This window comes from Schistocerca nitens, chromosome 2 (assembly GCF_023898315.1).
Source record: "Schistocerca nitens isolate TAMUIC-IGC-003100 chromosome 2, iqSchNite1.1, whole genome shotgun sequence".
In the NCBI taxonomy this organism is placed as follows: Eukaryota; Metazoa; Arthropoda; class Insecta; order Orthoptera; family Acrididae; genus Schistocerca; species Schistocerca nitens.
The window spans coordinates 1,001,712,791-1,001,732,692 of record NC_064615.1 but is presented as its reverse complement, the minus strand read 5'-3'; the positions used below and the strand labels follow the sequence as shown (position 1 = coordinate 1,001,732,692).

General features: G+C 40.9%; 1 non-coding gene across 1 annotated transcript; it reads left to right on the top strand.

Moving 5' to 3' along the window:
• Nucleotides 1-13,931: 13,931 nt before the first annotated feature.
• Trnat-cgu (transfer RNA threonine (anticodon CGU)) lies at nucleotides 13,932-14,005 on the top strand. The gene has a single exon. It is a non-coding gene; the product is annotated as a tRNA-Thr (tRNA).
• The last annotated feature ends 5,897 nt before the right edge of the window (nucleotides 14,006-19,902 follow it).

The following is a 19,902-nucleotide window of genomic DNA, read 5'->3' as shown; positions in this document are numbered from 1 at the left end:
AATGGAGGAGATTCATAAAAGATTTATTCTTGATCAAATCCTCCTACTCCATTTTTATAGAACCAATTCTTCTTCTCCTTCTTCTTCTTCTTGCTCTTCTTCTTGTTGTGCCTATTCCAATCTAATCAGACAGTTCCCATTAATGTAACACCAAATAACATAAGTAAGTGTTACATAGTATCTGATTTCTGCACACCTTCAATGCTATAGTGCCACCAGTGTGTAAGTTCTCTAAACAGCTTTATGTTTCAAAAGATGTTGTCCTTGCCTTTGACCTTTAAAAATATTTATTCACAAAATCTGTTATAGCAGTTTTAGTTACTTTGGCATTTTAACTACAGTATTACGAAAATTGTGTGTCTTAGCACATGTGAAAAGTTAAAAATATCTTACATGTATGTCTTACATCCATAGGCTGAGTATTTGTTGTTCCCAGTCTTGGCATCTTTTGCATGAATAACATGAAATCGCTACTGCTGTTTTCTGTTTTATGACGACAAACATTGATAGCCATCAAACTCACCTGCCAGATTTGCAGGATAAGTAGAAAGTAAATAGCAACAATGTAAACAGTAGATTACTTCTCACCACATAGAGGAGGCACTGAGATGCAGAAGGCACATAGCAAGGGGAAAGGACTATGTAGATGCTGTGGTGGGATAGAAGGTACTTATAATACTGGAGTGGGAGCGAGGAAGGGGTAGACAGGTGGAGGACAGGGACTAGCAAAGATTGAGCCAGAGGGGTTACTGGAATGAAGGATGGGTTATAGGTAGAGTTCTCACTTGTGCAATTCAAAAAAGCTGGTGTTGGTGGCAAAAATCCAGAGGGCACAGATTTAGGGAGACTGCAGTAGAACACAAGTGGAAAAACAGAGACTCATCACAGAAGAGACCCCTGTGAAAACACCTACAAGAGACCTATTTTAAAGATTTTTCACTGTATGTACTGAGAAGTTTTGGGTTCTACAAAAAGGACAACCTCAATGAGCAGGGAGCCAGGAGTGAGCATGTTTTTCAACAAAGGATAACAATTTGCAACCTTCCCCTGTAGCACTGTATTACAATGACTGTATTAGATATTGCAGTGATGTATCCCCTTTATTTGTCCTCTAATGGAGATTTAGACAATGAGACACTTTACAACCTAATCGCTCAGTTCCCATTAACATTTCTCTTGTGTCAATAAACATAATGCATATGGAGCTTCATAAACACCAAACATGAGTGTAGAGCTGTTGAGAATCTTATAAAAAAATGTGTTATGTCTGCTGCTCATAGTGCAGAATATGTACCTCAGCATTGCCAAGGTGTCATTCTCTATCATTGGTCTCTTGATATGTTCTCATACTGCTTAGTGAGAAGTGGTTGGCATTCTACATTACAGTGACCACTTGCTTAACTGAACATGTGATAGATTTACCAGTGACCAAAAGATAGCTATGGAATTGGATGCTCAGCAGGCATAACCAGATACTGTATTTCAACCTTGTAGCGACATACAGAAATGCCATTGATGTATCTATTCCATAATGTTCATTAATCGTACAAAGACCACATTTACTTTGATAGAGTGGCAGGTGCACTTCAGCGATCAGTGGTAGGTGTGTGGCACTGCTATGGTCCAAATGCCAATCAACTGTAGGGAACATTGCAGACTTCAGGGTAGTGAGCACAAAAACCAGATGTGTTGTTAAGGAAAGCAAAAGAAGATCGTGGTTATTGTTCCTGGTGTCATTCAAATGCACCACCAATTCCACCAAAACATGGGAAGCTATTAGGGAGATATCTAGTAGCCAGGGAATGTAATTTGCAAATTCTATATGCCACCAAGGCATGAGAGCTCATGGCACATTGTGATTTGCAAGAGCATTGGCAGAGCCTTCCCAGTGCCACTTGTAGTCAGGATTTAGCTGTTCATCCCCACAGAGAGATGGCAGAGAGGAGCAGTTAGGATGCCAATTCCAACAATGAAAAAGAATACACTTTCACCTGAAACATAGATGGATGAAATGGCTTCAATTGCAATAGTATCACTCCTAACATGGTTGTTGTGTTCCTTCTTCGTTTTACAGACAAATACATACCACATTTCTATGCAATACCAAAGTCCTTTGCATTCTGTGTTTTTTTTTTTTTTAAAATATTATTACTCATATTATAATTGACTTGTATATGATGGCAGTAGATAAATTATTTTGTATAGAAACATTTTATTTAAGGAAATACTCGAAGTTTAAGGTTGTGAAAATCCAGCCTGACTAATAAGTGTTTGTTTTAGGATCCACCTGCTTCTCTATTTAATAAAGGAAATCATGTGTTCTTTATAAATTTTGTGGTTCAGGAAATTTTAGTACTAAAATGTGGTTGCATAATTATTAAAGTTTTTTTTTTTTTTTTTTTTTTTTTTTTTTTTTTTTTTTTTTTTAAAATTGGAAACTGCAGACCCTTCAGATATCCAGTAAACATGCTCGTTAATGAAATAATTCAAATATAAAATTTTGGCTTCTACAAAAATCTTAGCGAGCCTTGTTAGAAAACAGAGGCACATGGGAACCTATAAATCTGCTTCAGAAAATATAACCACATATTAATGCCATTTTAAAAATGTACAGTCAGTAGTTAAATGAAATGACTGAACTGCCAGATATGTAAAGTATTGTCTATCATTCCTGTTTTTTATCTTATTATTTGATGTATCTTCACTCACGACATGCATGGTTTCAGAGATTGTGTGTCCATAAAGTTCACAGGCCCGCTTATAGAGGCCACGTGGGTTGGCCCCCTGGTATGGCCACGTGGGTCGGCCCCCTGGTACACTCTGGTGATCCACCAGAGAAGCAGTATTATTTATGCGACTGTAAATGAGTGCTCGGTCTATTCTGTAATCTTATTACTGTTGTTCAGTCAGTGTGTTCAGTGCTACGCACAAACTGTACTTCCAAGGCATCTTATCCGCTTCTCTATAAAGTTTTACATTCCATAAATAATGTTTGTTCTTGCTATAGTAAACTTGGCGACAAGCGAGGGCATTGTTTTGTCCATGTTTTAGTGTCAGTGATAATTCACCTGAGAAATGCCTCAATGGAAGAAGTACTCCAGCGCATCATTGCCCAGCAGCAAGCTTTCAGGAACAACAGCGGGCCCTCGACACCGCTGTAAATCAAGTGGCTTCTACGTGTTTGACAGGTTACTCTCCCATCAGTGCAGCTGTCACCCTTTCCAGTATATGATGAATCAGCTGAAGATGAGACTCCTACAAGACACGGTTACGTAAATATTTCCAGGTTTTTTGCATGGACAATGTATACCTGTGTAGGGCCTTTTTTCTTCACTGGCTTTTACTGCGCATGTATCAGCTGTTGAGCCACCTTGTCCTTTGCAAGAATCAGCCGGACTATAATTTGATGAAATGTGCAAGCTTCTTTCAACCTATTTCTGTGACAGAGCGCATGTCACTGTGATGCCTGTAGAATTTTACCATTGTCATAAACGCCCAAACCAATCTAACAAAGACTGGGCTGCAGAATTACACAGGTTGTGCCAGCATTGTACATTTGTCACAAGCACCCATCATGAATCCTAAGCCAATGACATGGTGCATGATGTTATTATTCGTCTGGCCCTGAATAGGGAGTTCACAAAAAAGTGCTTCCATCTGAGAATCTGACACTTACAGATGTGCTCAATATAGCACAGTTATTTTGAAGTGTCATGGACAGCAGGCGATCAGGTTGCTGTGTGTGTGGGTGTATGTGTGGGGGGGAAGGTATCATAAGTTTCTCAGTCAACCCCTGTTAAGCATGCTGCAATTGTTCAGGATGATGGAGAAGCTGTTGCAGCAGTACAACTTTTGACTCTGCATTGCATGGGGCAGTGTCTTTTACAGTGACAGAAGCAACAGGACGTGCACAGCAGCAACTGCATGTCCCCCTTCCATCTTACCTGTACTGCCTCCTCCAACATGAATGTGCTGCATACCCAAGCATTGAGTGATTTGCAACAACTGTCAAAAGAAAGGCCAAGTTGTATCAGTGCGTAACTCCTCTTCACCTGTGGTAGACACAGTAGTACCAATGGACATAAACTGTGTCTCTACAATGTTTGTTTCTCCATACAAATTGTTTATTGACTTGTGTGTGTTTAATAAACCACTAAAAATGCAAATGGACACAGGAACTGCAATGACTTTAATAAACGCCCAAATGTACATGACTTGGGCTCCCATCCCCTCACACAGTTCTCACAGAAGTTGGTTAGCTACAATAAACAGCAGATTCCGGTCCTAGGTCAGTTCTTCGCTCCTGTCTCTTGCAAATCTGTTGTTGGCCCTCTCAACTTCCTTGTTGTGGATCATTCCCATAATGCAGACCTGTTCAGATTAGATGCATTTAACACTTTCAGTTCCTCCATTGGCAATGAGGTAAATTTAGTACCAGATCAAGTTCCATATCAGCAGCTGGAGATCCTCTGCTCTTGAGCTTTCATCTCTCTTTTCCCCTGGGCTCAGTTGTGCTACCGGTTTCCAGACCCACATTACCCTGATGTAGTCCACCCACCTTCATTTTCGGGTGTGACAGGTGCCTGTCGCATTGCATGACTCTGTCAATGCTGAATTAGACTGTTTGACGTTGCTTGATGTCTTTCAGCCTATTTCTTCAAGTGAATGGGCTACACCACTGGTCACTGTTAAGAAGCCAACGGATAATCTTTGCCTCTGTGGTGACTTTAGTGTCACGATTAATGCACAGTCTGTGATAGATACATACCCTTCACCCTGCCCTAACGAGTTGCTCACAAAATTGTCAGGCAGTCACTAATTTTCCAAGATTGATTTGTCAGAAGTGTACCTCCAGCTCCCCTTGGATAAGACCACTAGGTGTCTTCTCATTGTCAATACACCTTTCAACCTATACCAAAATCAGTGCTTGCCTTTTGGCATCATTAGCATTCCTACAATTTGTCAGCATTTTATAGAACAGCTGACAGCCTCTGTACCCACCTGCATCAATAACCTTGATTATATCATTGTTTTGGGTTCTTCCACCGAAGACCACCTTAGCAATCTCAGATAGTTGTTTTCTGTTTTCCAGTCTGTGGGTCTCAAGTGCAATCTTACCAAATCTCAATTTTTTCAGCTGTCAATTGAGTACCTAAGTTGTGAGGTTTCTTGCACAGAGGTCACTCTGGCTTTGCCACAGCTTACCTCCATTAAGGAACTGCAGGCATTTCTAGGTGAAGTTGTGTACTACCATAAATTTTTATCGGGAGCATCCACTGTTGCTCAGCCCCTACACTCACTTTTGCATAAAAACATGCCATTTTTCTGATTCCCAGCATGTGATGCAGCATTTGCTTTGCTTAAATTTAAGTTTCAATGTGCCCCATGTCTGGCCACTTTTGAGCCGGGTCAGCACCTCTTTATTGGCTACAGATGCCTCTGGCCAAGGTCATGGCACAGTGTTGACGCACAAATATATGAACGGGTCTGAATGCCCCATTGCTTATGCTTCTAAGACTTTAACTCTTGCTCAGCAGCAGCATTCTCAGATTGAAAAGAAGGGCTTAGCGATTGTGTTCCCCCTCAAGAAATTTCACGTCTCTTGTATTTAATTATGAATCACAAGCTGTTGGTTGTACTTTTTAACCCTTCGGCTTCCATGCTGGACAAGGCAGCACCTGTGGGCTCTCTTCCTTTTACCATTATCGTTATCAGATCCATTACCAGCCGATGGTGCAACATGCAAACACCAATGCGGTATCTCGCCTTCCGATTGGGCTAGATCTGACGTTTGATCAAGACAAGTTGCTTTTTTTCTGTTTAGATATTGAGAACTAGAATGTGGTTGATGGTTTTCCCATCACTGTTGCCATCAGAACATCAACCGTCGCTGCATATATCCTGTACATAGTTGAGTCCTCTCTTTTATGTGGTGCAGTTGGCCAGAAAAACCCCAGAGCCAAGCCTCAGATCCTTTGTGTAATTACTCCTCCCTCCAACACTGTCTGTGTGTGTTTGACAGGGTTCTTTTCTTAGCTATGGAGGATGCTGCTCCCGGGTTGTGATTCCCACTTCCTTACGCCATAATATTATGTCATTGGGGGACCTTTCATACCAAAGCTTTGGCCCGCCAGCTTGTTTGGCCTGACTTCATTACACCGCTTATTGCCACTTGCACTCACTGTGCAGTGACAGGCGGCCCCATGCGAGTCTTTTTCCCTCTGGCCAATGCCGCAGCATGCATGGGAGTGTCTACATGTTGATTTTACTGGGTCCTTCCTAAATCAGTGTTAGATCATTGTAGTGGACGCCTATATTCCAAGTTTCCGTATGTGGCACGTTGTCTACCGACGTCCGCGGTAGCCACTGTTTCGGCCCTGTCTCTTGAGAATTTGTATCTTTTTGTCAGGCTAATGATATTTGTCATCTCACAGCTGCCCCCGTTTAATCCTCATTGGACATTTAAAACTCAGATGCAGAAGTATGTATTGGGCAGGCCCCTGAAGCTGCTTTAGACCATTTTTTGAGTTCATACCGTTTCACTCTGATGGGTGTAACAGGACATCCTCTTCTAGCATTACTTTTTTCAACAGCAGTTGTCGATACCAGTATTATGTGTTGAATTTTGGACAAGTCAGTATTATCTTAGCTGCTTTTCTGAAAACTTTCATATAAGCATAATCATATCTCTTCAGGCAGGGGGGGTTACCTTTGCAGTCTTGGATGTTATTGAATTTAGCATATGTTAAAATTCAGGAGTAAGTTAGAACCACGTATTCTTTTGTTTTATCCAAAAAAATTCCTGCCCCGAGATACAGGACTCCAAAGATGACATCGCAAACACCATTTTGAAGATGCGAATTTCAGAAAAAAAATTTAAATTCTGTATCTCTGTAACAGTTCTAGATATTTTGTTAGGGTTTCTTTTTATTTGAAAGATAATTGCTTTATGATTACAATGATATCCTCCATTTGGATGCATCTGTCAAAGTTCTTTTACTGTCTCCTTTTGAATTTTTTTATAATTCCCAGAAAAAAATTTTTTTTTTCGAAAATGCCAATGCAGGAAAGTTAGATTTTTTTCCTGTTAATTAGTATCATATTCTCTGTAAAGGAGAGCTTCCACTTTTAAGTTGGACAGGTTTTATATTTTAAAAAATCAGTTTTTTTTACATTCAAGGGTAATGTATGTCTTCACTTAAGTTGTTTCTTATTAATCTGTTTGTTACAATGTTTATTTCTGTTGTCTTTGTTGCAGTTATTTCTTTTCACTTTCATTGTTGCAGATATTTCTTACACTTTGTTGTAGTTTCTTGTCAGTTTCTTTGTCATGGTTGTTCATTGCAGGTTTCTGTATTGTAGCTGTTCAGTGCTAATTTGTTTACCGAAAAGGCTTCTAAGATATCTGAGACCATTCAGTGAATTCTGTGTTTTTCTGAGGAATTTGCCAGTTGTCACAGTTTGCAGTGTGTTTTGGGAAAAGAACTGTCTGAAATGTCTTCTGACTGGGGCCCAAGGGGAGAGAAGTGTGCTGACTGTTTGCATATACATAAAAGAGTGATATATAACACAAACAAAAAACAGACGTTATTCAGGTTGGGAATTACTGTTCTCATTTGAAGACTGTTTCAAAGTGAAGATGTTTCCAGTGACGACTTTTTGTGTTCTAAATGTTTTGACAGAATAACAACAATGATAGTATCTGAACAAGGTGAAGCCGCCCATGGTGCAGATGATGCAGAGGAAGAATTAAATACCCTGATTCAGTCAACTACAGAGGTATGTGTTGGTCCTGTTAATAAACCGTAGTCAGTGAAGTCGATTCTTAAACTCTGTGCATCAAGAAAGTACAGAGAAATTACTAAAGCTATGGATGAATACACTAAGGCAGAACTGACCGCACACTTCCAAGTAGAAATTCCATCTTCAGAAGAAAATGAACCAAAGCACTCTTGTACCTCTTGCCAGGAATTTTTCACAAATATCAATTCAGCTGTGGTATATTGTGCTTCCTACAGTGAAAAGGTGCAAGTTTTACCTATACACATCAAAGAAAGTTTTGCATCACCCCAGTTCCCAAAACTCTTGAAGACAGATGTTGACTGTGGATATTGAATCACAGACACAGTCCCTTGATTGTTCAGAGATGTCACTAAACCCACCCAAAGATGTAAACAACGATGCATGAGCAGTGCCTACTAGATGGAGGGAATACGACAGCCTATCAGTTCCAGTCATTCCACCAGGAAGGCGCTACGTGGCTTGTATTGTCTGTAGTTAAACCATGGCTAGACAGTCAATACCGCAGTTCGATTGCGTCCGCATTGTTACTTTGTGCCAGGAAGGGCTCTCAACAAGGGAAGTGTCTTCGAGTGAACCAAAGCAATGTTATTTGGGCATGGAGGAGATACAGAGAGAGAGGAACTGTCGGTGACATGCCTTTTCCAGACCTTCCAAGGGTTACTACTGCAGTGGATGACTGCTACCTACGGATTATGGCTCGGAGGAACCCTGACAGCAATGCCACCATGTTGAATAATGCTTTTTGTGCAGCTACAGGACGTCATATTACGACTCAAACTGTGTGCAATAGGCCACATGATGCGCAACTTTACTCCCGACATCCATGGCGAGATCTATCTTTGCACCCACAACCCCATGCAGCATGGTACAGATGGGCCCAACAACATGCCGAATGGACCACTTCACATTCTCTTCACTGATGAGTGTCGCATATGCCTTCAACCAGACAATCTTCAGAGACGGGTTAGGAGGCAACCTGGTCAGGCTGAATGCCTTAATCACATTGTCCAGTGAGTGCAGCAAGGTGAAGGTTACCTGTTGTTTTGAGGGGCCGATGTACGCCACTGGTAGTCATGGAAGGCGCCGTAACAGCTGTACGATACATGAGTGCCATCCTCCGACTGATAGTGCAACCAAATTGGCAGCTTATTGGCAAGGCATACCTCTTCAGGGATGACAATTCGCTCCCCCATTGTGCGCATCTTGTGAATGACTTCAGGATAACGACATTGCTCGACTAGAGTGGCCAGTGTGTTCTCCAGACATAAACCCTATTGAACATGCCTGGGATAGATTGAAAAGGGCTGTTTATGGGCTACATGAGCCACCAACCACTCTGAGGGATCTACGCCAAATCGGCGTTGAGAAATGGGGCAATCTGGACCAAAAGTTCCTTGATGAACTTGTGGATAGTATGCCACGATGAATATAGGCATGCATCAATGCAAGAGGATGTGGTACTGGTATTAGAGGTACCGCTGTGCACAGGAATCTGGACCACCACCTCTGAAGGTACAACATGCAATCTGTGGTTTTCATGAGCAATAAAAAGGGCGGAAATGTTGTTTATGTTGATCTCTATTCGAATTTTCTGCACAGGTTCTGGAATTCTCGGAACCGAGGTGATGCAAAACTTTTTTTTTATGTGTGCATTATTCGAGAGACATTTTCAAAGAAATCAGTTTTGAACCAAATTCCATCAGTATCAAAGTACATGGTAGACAAATCAAGAAATGTGATGTCTGTAAAAGGTGTCTTTGGAAAATCAGATCCCTATTATGGTTACCCTGTAGAAGCAGCTCAAGTTCAAAGAGAGCAGTCATTTTATCTGGAAGGTAAATGGGACTGTTCTCGCCAGAGTACCAACGAAAAAGACACTATAATTGTAACAGCTGAAAATCAAAAAGTTGTGAAATTGAAGAGGTACATGACTTGCAGTATTAACGAAACTTTTGTGATTTATAAGAGCAACTATACAACTTCACATATTGGAAGATCAAAATTTTATGCACTTCGACACCCACCTAGAGGTGTCTGTTTATGTATGTACTGCAGGCATTTTGAACTTTGTGTGGTAACTTTGAAGAACTTATTGGAGAATGTGACACATGACAACTTGGTTGGGCGTCTAAAATCATAGGCGTCTGTGGCGTAAAGCGAGAGACTTGTTTGTTTCAGGAATGTGGTGACTGCCTGGAAAGGGAGGACTGTCTTTACAGACCCTTGGCCTGGAAGACATAGCTGATAACTCTGCAGAAATTACATATGTGATAAGGAAGGAAAATAAACTAATTAAGAAAACTGTTGCCTTTGACAGTTTCATTGATGAACTTGGTAAATGGTCAGTGAAAGCAGTGACACACCAGCATCTGAAGAAATTGCAACAACACAATGCAGAAGTGAAAGGGCATGTACAGTCTAAAGAACTATGTTTAGCGCTTTACTGTGATTTTGCTGAGAACTGGCCTGTAATTCTCCACAAGAAGTATAAGAGTATCATTGGAGTAAAAACCAGGTTTCAGTTTTTACAGGAGTGACATATTTTCAAAAAAAGACAACAGGTGTTGCAGTTATCAGTGATGACACAGGACAAGTCAGCACATGCTTTGCTAGCAATGCACAAAATTCTTCAACTGCAAACAGTGGCGGAGTAGATCATCATTATTTCTGATGGTGTTCCTAGTCTTTTTTAAAAATTGTTACCAGCTGTTTGAATGGAGTAAGTCACGTGTGCCAACTGACTGGACATACAGTGCTACTGGTCAGGGGAAGTGGTCTTGTGATGGTGTATGATTAGATTAGATTAGATTAGATTTACTTTCATTTCAATTGATCCGTAGTGAGGAGGTCCTCCAGGATATACAACATGTCAGAAAAACAATACATGACAAATATTTACAACTGAAACAAATAATCTAATGTACCATTCCACAGGTCCCAAGTGGAATGATCGTCATTTTTTAATGAACACTATATGAAAGAGTCATTTTACAAATACTGATGCACTGAATTTAAAATAAAAAGTTTTATTATTTATTTATAGGGTAGTAAACGTGTAATACAACTACTATAATACTCATTTACAATGAACACATTACTGCACTGAAATTGTGCAGAAGTTATATATATAAGAAGGAATTGACCACCAATAAATAAATCCTTTAGACTTCTCTTAAATTGAATTTCATTTGTTGTTAAGCTTTTTATGGCTGCTGGCAAGTTACTGAAAATGTGTGTTCCTGAATAATGCACACCTTTTTCTACAAGACTAAGTGACTTTAAATCCTTGTGAAGATTATTCTTATTTCTAGTATTGATTCCATGAATTGAGCTGTTGGTTTTAAAAAGTGATATCTTTTTAATGACAAATTTCATTAAGGAATAAATATATTGGGAAGCAGTAGTTAGTATCCCTAGTTCCCTAAACAGGCTTCTGCAGGATGTTCTTGAGTTCACACCACATATAACTCTTACTGCACATTTTTGAAGCAGTAGTTACTATCCCTAGTTCCCTGAACAGGCTTCTGCAGGATGTTCTTGAGTTCACACCACATATAACTCTTACTGCACGTTTTTGTGCCCAGAAAACTTTAGCTTGACTTGATGAATTACCCCAAAAAATAATTCCATATGACATTATGGAATGAAAGTAAGCATGATATGCCAGCTTTTTCATTTTTATATCCCCTATGTCTGACACAATTCGCATTGCAAATAGAGATTTGTTAAGACGCTTCAGTAGTTCTGTGGTGCGCTCCTCCCAGTTGAATTTATTATCAAGCTGTAAGCCCAAGAATTTAACACTGTCCACTGCTGAAGTGCCATGCTACAAAACATAATCGTTCCAGACAAAATGCAGCTGCGATGCAGAATGCTGAGGATTTTGTGAGAGTCATGAAATCTTACACATCCACAGCCTTCAGTGAGCAGAAAAAAGAAGAATAGTCCATACAAACTACTCCTGTGAAAGGAATTCAGAAGACACATTTTTGGACTAAATGTGATGGAAGAACTCATATTGCACACACTTTAAAGAGCCATAAAGGAGAAATTTTGTTCGTTTGGCCAACACCTCAGAAACAGCAGGATGATAATCAGATTCACAACCAGTGAAGGGGGATGTTTATGGGGTGTGTGTATGACTGTGACTTGTGGATTGCAGAGATTATAGACACCAGTTATGAGTTAAATGAAATTGTAGTGAACTTTATGCTACCACATGGACCAGCTGTTGTATATAGGTTTCCAGCTGAAGGACAGCAACAACACCATCAGTGCTCACTTCCTGTTCACAATGTTTTTGAAGATTGTAAGTGTTCCAGTTCCTATTGGTTCAACAGGAAGGCATCACTCTATATCAAAGAAAGATACTGAAGCAGTGGAACACATTTTTAGTTCATTGACTGGCTAATTTCAGTACAAAATGGAGTGCACATAAGTTGTATAAATTGAAACCTTTAAGTCTTTGGACCTTTCACATACATTTTTGAACCATTTAAAATGCTTAAAAAATGAGTCTCTTACTCAGCTTTCAAAACTAAAATTATGTTAAATAAGGCAAGGTTTTATTTCTATGAGCCTGTTATGCGATAATGTGGTAATAAACCTGGTTTTATGTATGGAAAAAATTTCAGTTGTTTATAAAATATGTTCAACCTAAAAGTGGAAGCTCTCATTTTCAGGGAATATAGAACTATATGGTACTAATCAACAGAAAGAACTCAAAATTTTATGGATTAGCATTCTGGAAAAAAAAAAAAAAAAAAAAAAAAGAAATCCATAAATTATAAAAAAAGTTCAGAACGCTATAGTAAAAGAACTTTGTCAGGTAAGTCCACATGGAGGATTTCTTTGTAATCATAAAGCAATTATCTGTCAAATAAAAGAAAGCCAACAAAATATCTAGAACTGTTCCTGAGATACAGCATTGTAAAATTTTTTCCAAAACTCCCATCTTCAAAATGGTATGCAGTTTCATCTTTGGAGGGCTGTATCACGGAGCAGAAATGTTTTTGGAGAAAACAAAAAAATACGTGTTACTTAATTAGTCCTTCATTTTAACACATGCTAAATTCTATAATCTCAGAGACTATGAAGTTAAGATTTTTTTCCTAGCCTACCTGAATTGATATGGACTATGCCTATAATTTTATACACATAAAGTTATAATTCAAGCTAAAATTTATGAAAAGGAATTTCTTTATTTTGCATATTATAATTGATAAATACCAATTCTGAATGTACAGTTGAAATTACTTTTTTCTTTTTGAAAAATATGAAATTATGAATTATTTGGCCCACTTAAAATTTCTGTTATTAATTATGTAATCTAGTACTGTTTATTATGTTAATTTCTGGATTTATTTATGGAATAATTATCGAAACTAACAGAAATTCATTTGTCAACAAAATCCTTAATCCTTTGGAATATTGTTATTCCCGCTGAGTGAGTAGTAGTAAGCATGCCTCTGAAGTGATTGATCATATTTTTGTATTTTGTGTGAACAATGTAATTTCAGGTGTGATTCTTCAGTTTCTCCCAATGTATTTCTTGCTCAAACAGGAGCCACCGAAGGAGCCGTTTGCTGTGTGCTCTTGCTTTTCTGTCAGAGATGTTGTGCCGATCAGGTTGTGCCAAACTTGCTCCCACACCTAGGTTCATGCTGGTAGCGGACATTGTCAGTGTAGTTGAATAGGTTGCTGTGCGACTACCACGGGGACAGATGAAAATGTGTGCCCCGACCGGGACTCGAACCCGGGATCTCCTGCTTACATGGCAGACACTCTATCCATCTGAGCCACTGAGGACACAGAGGATAGCACGACTGCAGGGATTTACCTCTGGCACGCCTCCCGCGAAACCCACATTCTCAACGTATATTCCCGCACTACATTTGTAGTGCCCCCGCCCATTATACTCATTACTCGCGGCGCGTTGCCAATTCCCGTAGGAGTTCGGGCACTGTTTGTGCATTCGCACAGAAGAAGAAGATGGTCAAGTGGCCGGTGAGCCTTAACTATATATATATGCTAAGATGGTATCCGTTCTTTTGGACAATACGTTGAAAATGTGGGTTTCGCGGGAGGCATGCCATAGATAAATCCCTGCAGTCACGCTATCCTCTGTGTCCTCGGTGGCTCAGATGGATAGAGCGTCTGCCACGTAAGCAGGAGATCCCGGGTTTGAGTCCCGGTCGGGGCACACATTTTCATCCGTCCCCGTTGACATATGTCAACGCCTGAAGCAGCTAAAGATGTTCATTTCATTGTAATTTCATTCTAATGAGCTGCATGGTCACCGATGGTATCTGTTCTTTCGGACATGTCCGAAAGAACAGATACCATCTTAGCATATATAAAACGATCAAGTCTAATATCACCAGCAGGGAGAGAGCAGCCATTCGAGACCTGAGACAGAATCCTGAGATTGTTGTCTTACTGGCTGACAAAGGCAATGCTATGGTTCTTCTTTCCTATAAGGACTACATTGAGAAGATGCACAGCCTGCTAAATGACAAACCTTACAGGAAGATCAACGCTGGCCCCACAAAGAAGGTGGAGAACAAGACTAGGCCTGTTCTCAGAGATGCAGATTTACCAGAGGGTGTCGCCAAGAAATTCACACCACAAGGACCTGTATCACCAATACTTTATGGACTCCCTAAAGGCCACAAAGAAGGGGTGCCGTTATGAGCAATTGTCAGCAACATTAGGGCACCTGCATATTTGCTGGTCAAATACCTGGTAGAATTACTAAGCCCTTATGTAGGTAAATGCCCTCATCACGTTTGTAATTCTGTGGATTTTGTAAAATGTCTCGACAACTTCAAGCTAAAAGATTCAGATATCCAGGTGAGTTTTGACGTTCTTTCATTATTCACCAGGGTGGCAGAGTCAATTGAGCTTATTGCACAGAAATTTGACAATAAGACGATCGACCTTTTCAGGCAAATTCTGACCTACACGTATTTTCTCTGTAATGGAGAATACTATGAACAAACAGAAGGAGTCACAATGGGGAGCCCACTCTCGCCTGTGGTCGCGAATTTCTATGTGGAGTACTTCAAGGAGGAAGCTTTGGCGTCATCCAAATGGAAATCTACTTGTTTTTTTCTGTTAATGTGGATGACACGTTTGTGATATGGCCCCATGGAAGGGACAAACTCCTAGACTTCCTTACACACCTGAACTTCTTACATCTGAACATCAAATTTACTATGGAGACTGAAGCAGAAGGGAGATTACCATTCCTGGACGTCATGGTCAAAAGAAGAGCGGATGGCACCCTGGGCCATGGGTTATAGAGGAAGAAAATGCACACCGACCTGTATTTGCATGTGGATAGCTGCCACCGCCCTTCGCAGAGGGATGGGGTGCTAAAAACACTGGTGCACAGGGCGCGCACCATCTCTTGACACAGAGAGTCTGCCTCATGAGCTGGAACACCTCAAAACTGTATTCCAGAAAAACGGGTATTTGGAATGGCAGATCAGACACGCTCTCCACCCCACCTCTTCAGTACAGCGAGTGGAGACGGAAGAAGTCACGGAGGAAGAGAGAGCCACTGCTTACATACCATATACTGGCACTCTATCAGGGAAAATTGGATGAATATTGAGCAAACACCGAGTAGGAACTGTCTTTTGCCCACCCAATAAAACACGAGCATTATTGGGAAGTGTCAAAGACGATCTCGGTTTGCGGAAGGCTGGCATATACCAGATTCCGTGTAAGTGTGGGAAGACTTATATTGGACTGACAGTTTGCACCATCGAAGATCATTGCCGATAACATCAGAGGCACACTTAACTTAGGTATCCCAACAAGTCGGCAGTCGGAGAACACTGTTTGTCCGAAAATCATGAAATGGGCTACCAACATACCAAGGTCTTGGCACAGACATCTAAATACTAGGACAGCGTCGTTAGAGAGGTTATCGAAATTTGTACCAGAGACAGACTCATCAACCGAGATTGTGGCTATAACCTCAGCAAGGCATGGGAACCAGCATTGAGTGTAATTAAAAAGACGCTCAGCAAAGTAAGCGAACGGGCAACCAGGACAGAAGAGGCAATTACACTGATGCCACCACAGACGCAGACGCCAGCGTCTCAGCGACCGCCGATGTGCGGGCGTGAACCTCGGAGAGAACACCTTGCAAGGGAGGCAATTAAGATGGCTGCCCGCCCTCAGGAGCTCAGTTCGTCAGCGCACCTGACGATGGTCACATGTCTGATCGCCAAAATACTGTGCCCGTTGGACACTATGGACCGGCAGTACACCTGTGGACTGTTCGAGCATGAAATGTAATTTCAGCTTAGTTATTGTGAAAAATCAAAAGACTGTATGATACACTAAAATTTGACACAATATGTTAAAATTTGACAAAATACGTTAACGTAACAACAAAAATTTTGCAACAGCAATCTTCAAATTCGTTTGGATCAATTCAACCATAAGGACCCAATAATTTGAGAATTTCAGCTTCAAGAATCAGACCCCTAGACAAGAAGAACTGGAGCCAAATCTATGTGGAAACATAGATAAACTAGAAAGTTTATAGTAATCTTCACTCTTCTCAAATCTTCATAAAAGACTAATGTGGAAAATAGCTGCAAATAGGAAGGAGGGGGTAGATTACATGGGGTAAAGAGACGGCGGAGCTGCTACATGGACACCAACCACAGACCCTCCTTCACATGTTGCATCTGATGGTGTGTCCACTAGCGTCACTGGCTCCACGACAGTTCTGGCCAGATGTGCCGTGTCTGAACTCATGGTTTTGGCCACCAGTTGAACTGGATTCCTGTCTTCATCGAGCGTTGCCAGGGCTGGTGACTGCGCATTTTCATCCACAGTCCTGACGGGCAAACATCCTATCACTTTGAGTAGCTGCAGCCGTGTACTGCGGGGTCTGTTCTTGCGAGAGAGGTGATGGCATGCCAAACTGCCCCCTCAGCTCTGCTGCCCCTACTCACTGGAGCCTGCTTACCACATGCTGCAGGAGCCACCTTCGTCTGGCAGTGAAATGGATGACAGCACTATTGTTACTTTTCATGATTCATAACCTCAGTGCTTTGTGAGATCAGTGCCTTTTTTTCCCACAGTACCAGTGCTTTTTCAGTACCTGTGTGTTTTTTCCGTATTTCGAATTTTTACAGTAACATGTACTTTTCTGTGCCTAGTGTTTTTATGTATGTGGTTTTCCCACCCCTGGAAGCGATTTCAGAGATCGTGTATCCATACAGTTCACAGGTCCGCTTACAGAAGCCATCTGGGTTGGGCCCCTGGCATGCTCTGGTGAGCTGCTCAAGAAACAGTATTATTCAAGTGATTGAAAATGAGTGCTTGGCCTATTCTGTAACCTGTATTATTGTTGGCCAGTCAATGTCTTCAGTGCTACACACAACCTGTACTTCCTTGTATCTTACGTGTTTCTCTATACAGTACTATGTTCCATAAATCATGTTCATGCTTGCTTCAGCATTATTCACTCACTGCTAAATTTACAGCTGCAACAGTGCCATTAATGCAAGAAAATTTTATTGGTTCATAATGTTATGAAACTTAATAAATACCTAACTGTTGAAGTTGGCATGCTGTCTTAGGTCAGTAAGAAGTCCAGGTTGTATTTCAAATTATAGAATAAAATGTCATCTTTTGTGCCATGAAAATGTATATTGACTTGTGATCAATTTTAAAACAGAAAAATGGGTTGAAAAATAGTACACCTTCAAACTCTGTCACATCAACTGACAGCTTCTCAACAACCATTCAACTACTGGCCTTGCACCAAGCATTACATAAACGAGTAACAATTACAAATAAGTTCGTTATTATTATAATTTTAATCTGTTTTCATGTACAATGAAGAAATAAACATTCATAAAGTTTTAAGTGTCACAACATAATCTCCACAAACAAATAATGCATCTAAGATAATGATTTTGTTAAACAGAAAACATTCCTATACAATTTTCATCACTTACTTCCTCCAGCAGTATTTTCAAAAATAATTGATTCCTATACGCGTGGGGAAATTGGAGTCATAAGAATTTGTAATAAAGAACGGGCTTAAGCAGGGAGATGCCCTGTCTCTGCTACTTTTTAATTTAGTCCTAGAATTTGTTGTACGAATGGCAGCAGATAATTCAGAGGGTGTAGAGTTAAATGGAAATATTAAGATATTAGGGTATGCAGATGATCTAAACATCATTAGCGATAGGATAGAATCTGTAACAGCAAATGCGAATGCGTTAATCAAGGCTAGTGAAGATGTAAGTCTAAGGATAAGTGAAGACAAAACTAAATACCTGGTTGCTACTAGAATGCCAACAGCAGTAGATCAGGAAATGTTAAGAGTTGGAGACATGCAGTTTGAAAAAGTGAACACATTTAAGTATCTAGGCGTGGACATCACTTCGAGACATGAGATTGAATCCGAACTGAAGAAGAGATTACGGGTGGGAAATGCAAGCTACTTCTCACTGAATAGATTACTTTCATCACGGATATTGTCTAGGAATTTAAAGATTAGAATATAGAAAACTATTATTCTACCAGTTATGCTGTATGGGTGTGAGACTTGGTCTCTCTCAGTGCAAAATGAAAAGTCGTTTCGAGTATTTGAAAACAAAATTTTGAGGAAAATTTTAGGAGCAAAAAGGGATGACATTAGCAGAGAGTGGCGAAAACTGCATAATGAAGAGGTTCACGAACTCTATTCAAGCCCTGACATAATCAGTATTATTAAATCACGATGGGCGGGTCACGTAGCTTGAATGGATGAGGGCAGGGCAGCGCGCAGAGTACTGGTAGGGCACTTAGAGGGAAAATGTCCTGTGGGGAGACCGAGGCATTGAGGGAAAATGTCCTGTGGGGAGACCGAGGCATTGAAGGTGAATGGAAGGAAATAGCCCAAGACAGGGACAGATGGCGGAAATACATTGCTGCGGTAATGGACTCTCGAGTCCGGTATGACCAGTGTGTGTGTGTGTGTGTGTGTGTGTGTGTGTGTGTGTGCACAAAACAACTTTCTTTGAAAAATACAAATTCCAGTTATAATATTGAACTGTTTTACAGTGAAGAGCCAAAGAAACTGGTACTCCTGCGTAATATCATGTAGGGCCTCCCTGCGTGATATCATGTAGGGCCTCCCTGCGTGATATCATGTAGGGCCTCTGCGAGCACGCAGAGGTGCTGTAACACGATGTGGCATAGACTCCACTAATGCCGGAAGTAGTGTTGGAGGGAACTGACACCATGAATTCTGCAGGACTGTCCATACGACTGTAAGAGTACAAGGGGGTGGAGACCTCTTCTGAATAGCATGTTGCAAGGCATCTCAGATAGGTTCAATAATGTTCATGTCTGGGGAGTTATGTGGCGAGCAGAAGTGTTTAAACTCAGAAGAGTGTTCCTGGAGCCACTCTGTGGCAATTCTGAACGTTTGGGCTGTCGCATTCTACTGGAATTTCCCAAGTCTGTCGGAATGAACAAAGGAAATAAATGGATGTAGGTGATCATACAGGGTGCTTACGTATGTGTCACCTGTCAGAGTTGTATCTAGACATATCAGGGGTCCCATACCACTCCAATTGCATATGCCCCACACCATCATAGGGCCTCCACCAGTTTGAACAGTCCGCTGCTGACGTGCAGGGTCCACGGTTTAATGAGGTTGTCTCCAGATCCATACATGTCCATCCGCTCGAAACAATCTGAAACAAGACCCTCCCAACCAGGCAACATGTTTCCAGTCATCAACAGTCCAATGTTAGTATTGACGGGCCCAGGCAAGGTGTAAAGCTTTGTGCTGTGCAGTCATCAAGAGTACACATGTGCCCCTTTGGTTCAGAAAGCCCAAATCGATGATGTTCGTTGAATGGTTCGCACGCTGACACTTGTTGATGACCCAGCATTGAAATCCGCAGCAGTTTATGGAAAGGTTGCACTTCAGTCACGTTGAACGATTCTCTTCAGTCATCGTTGGTCCCGTTCTTGTAAGATCTTTTTCCGGCCACAGCAGTGTCAGGGAGTTGATTTTTTTTACTGGATTCCTGATATTCACTGTACACTCACAAAATGGTCGTACAGGAA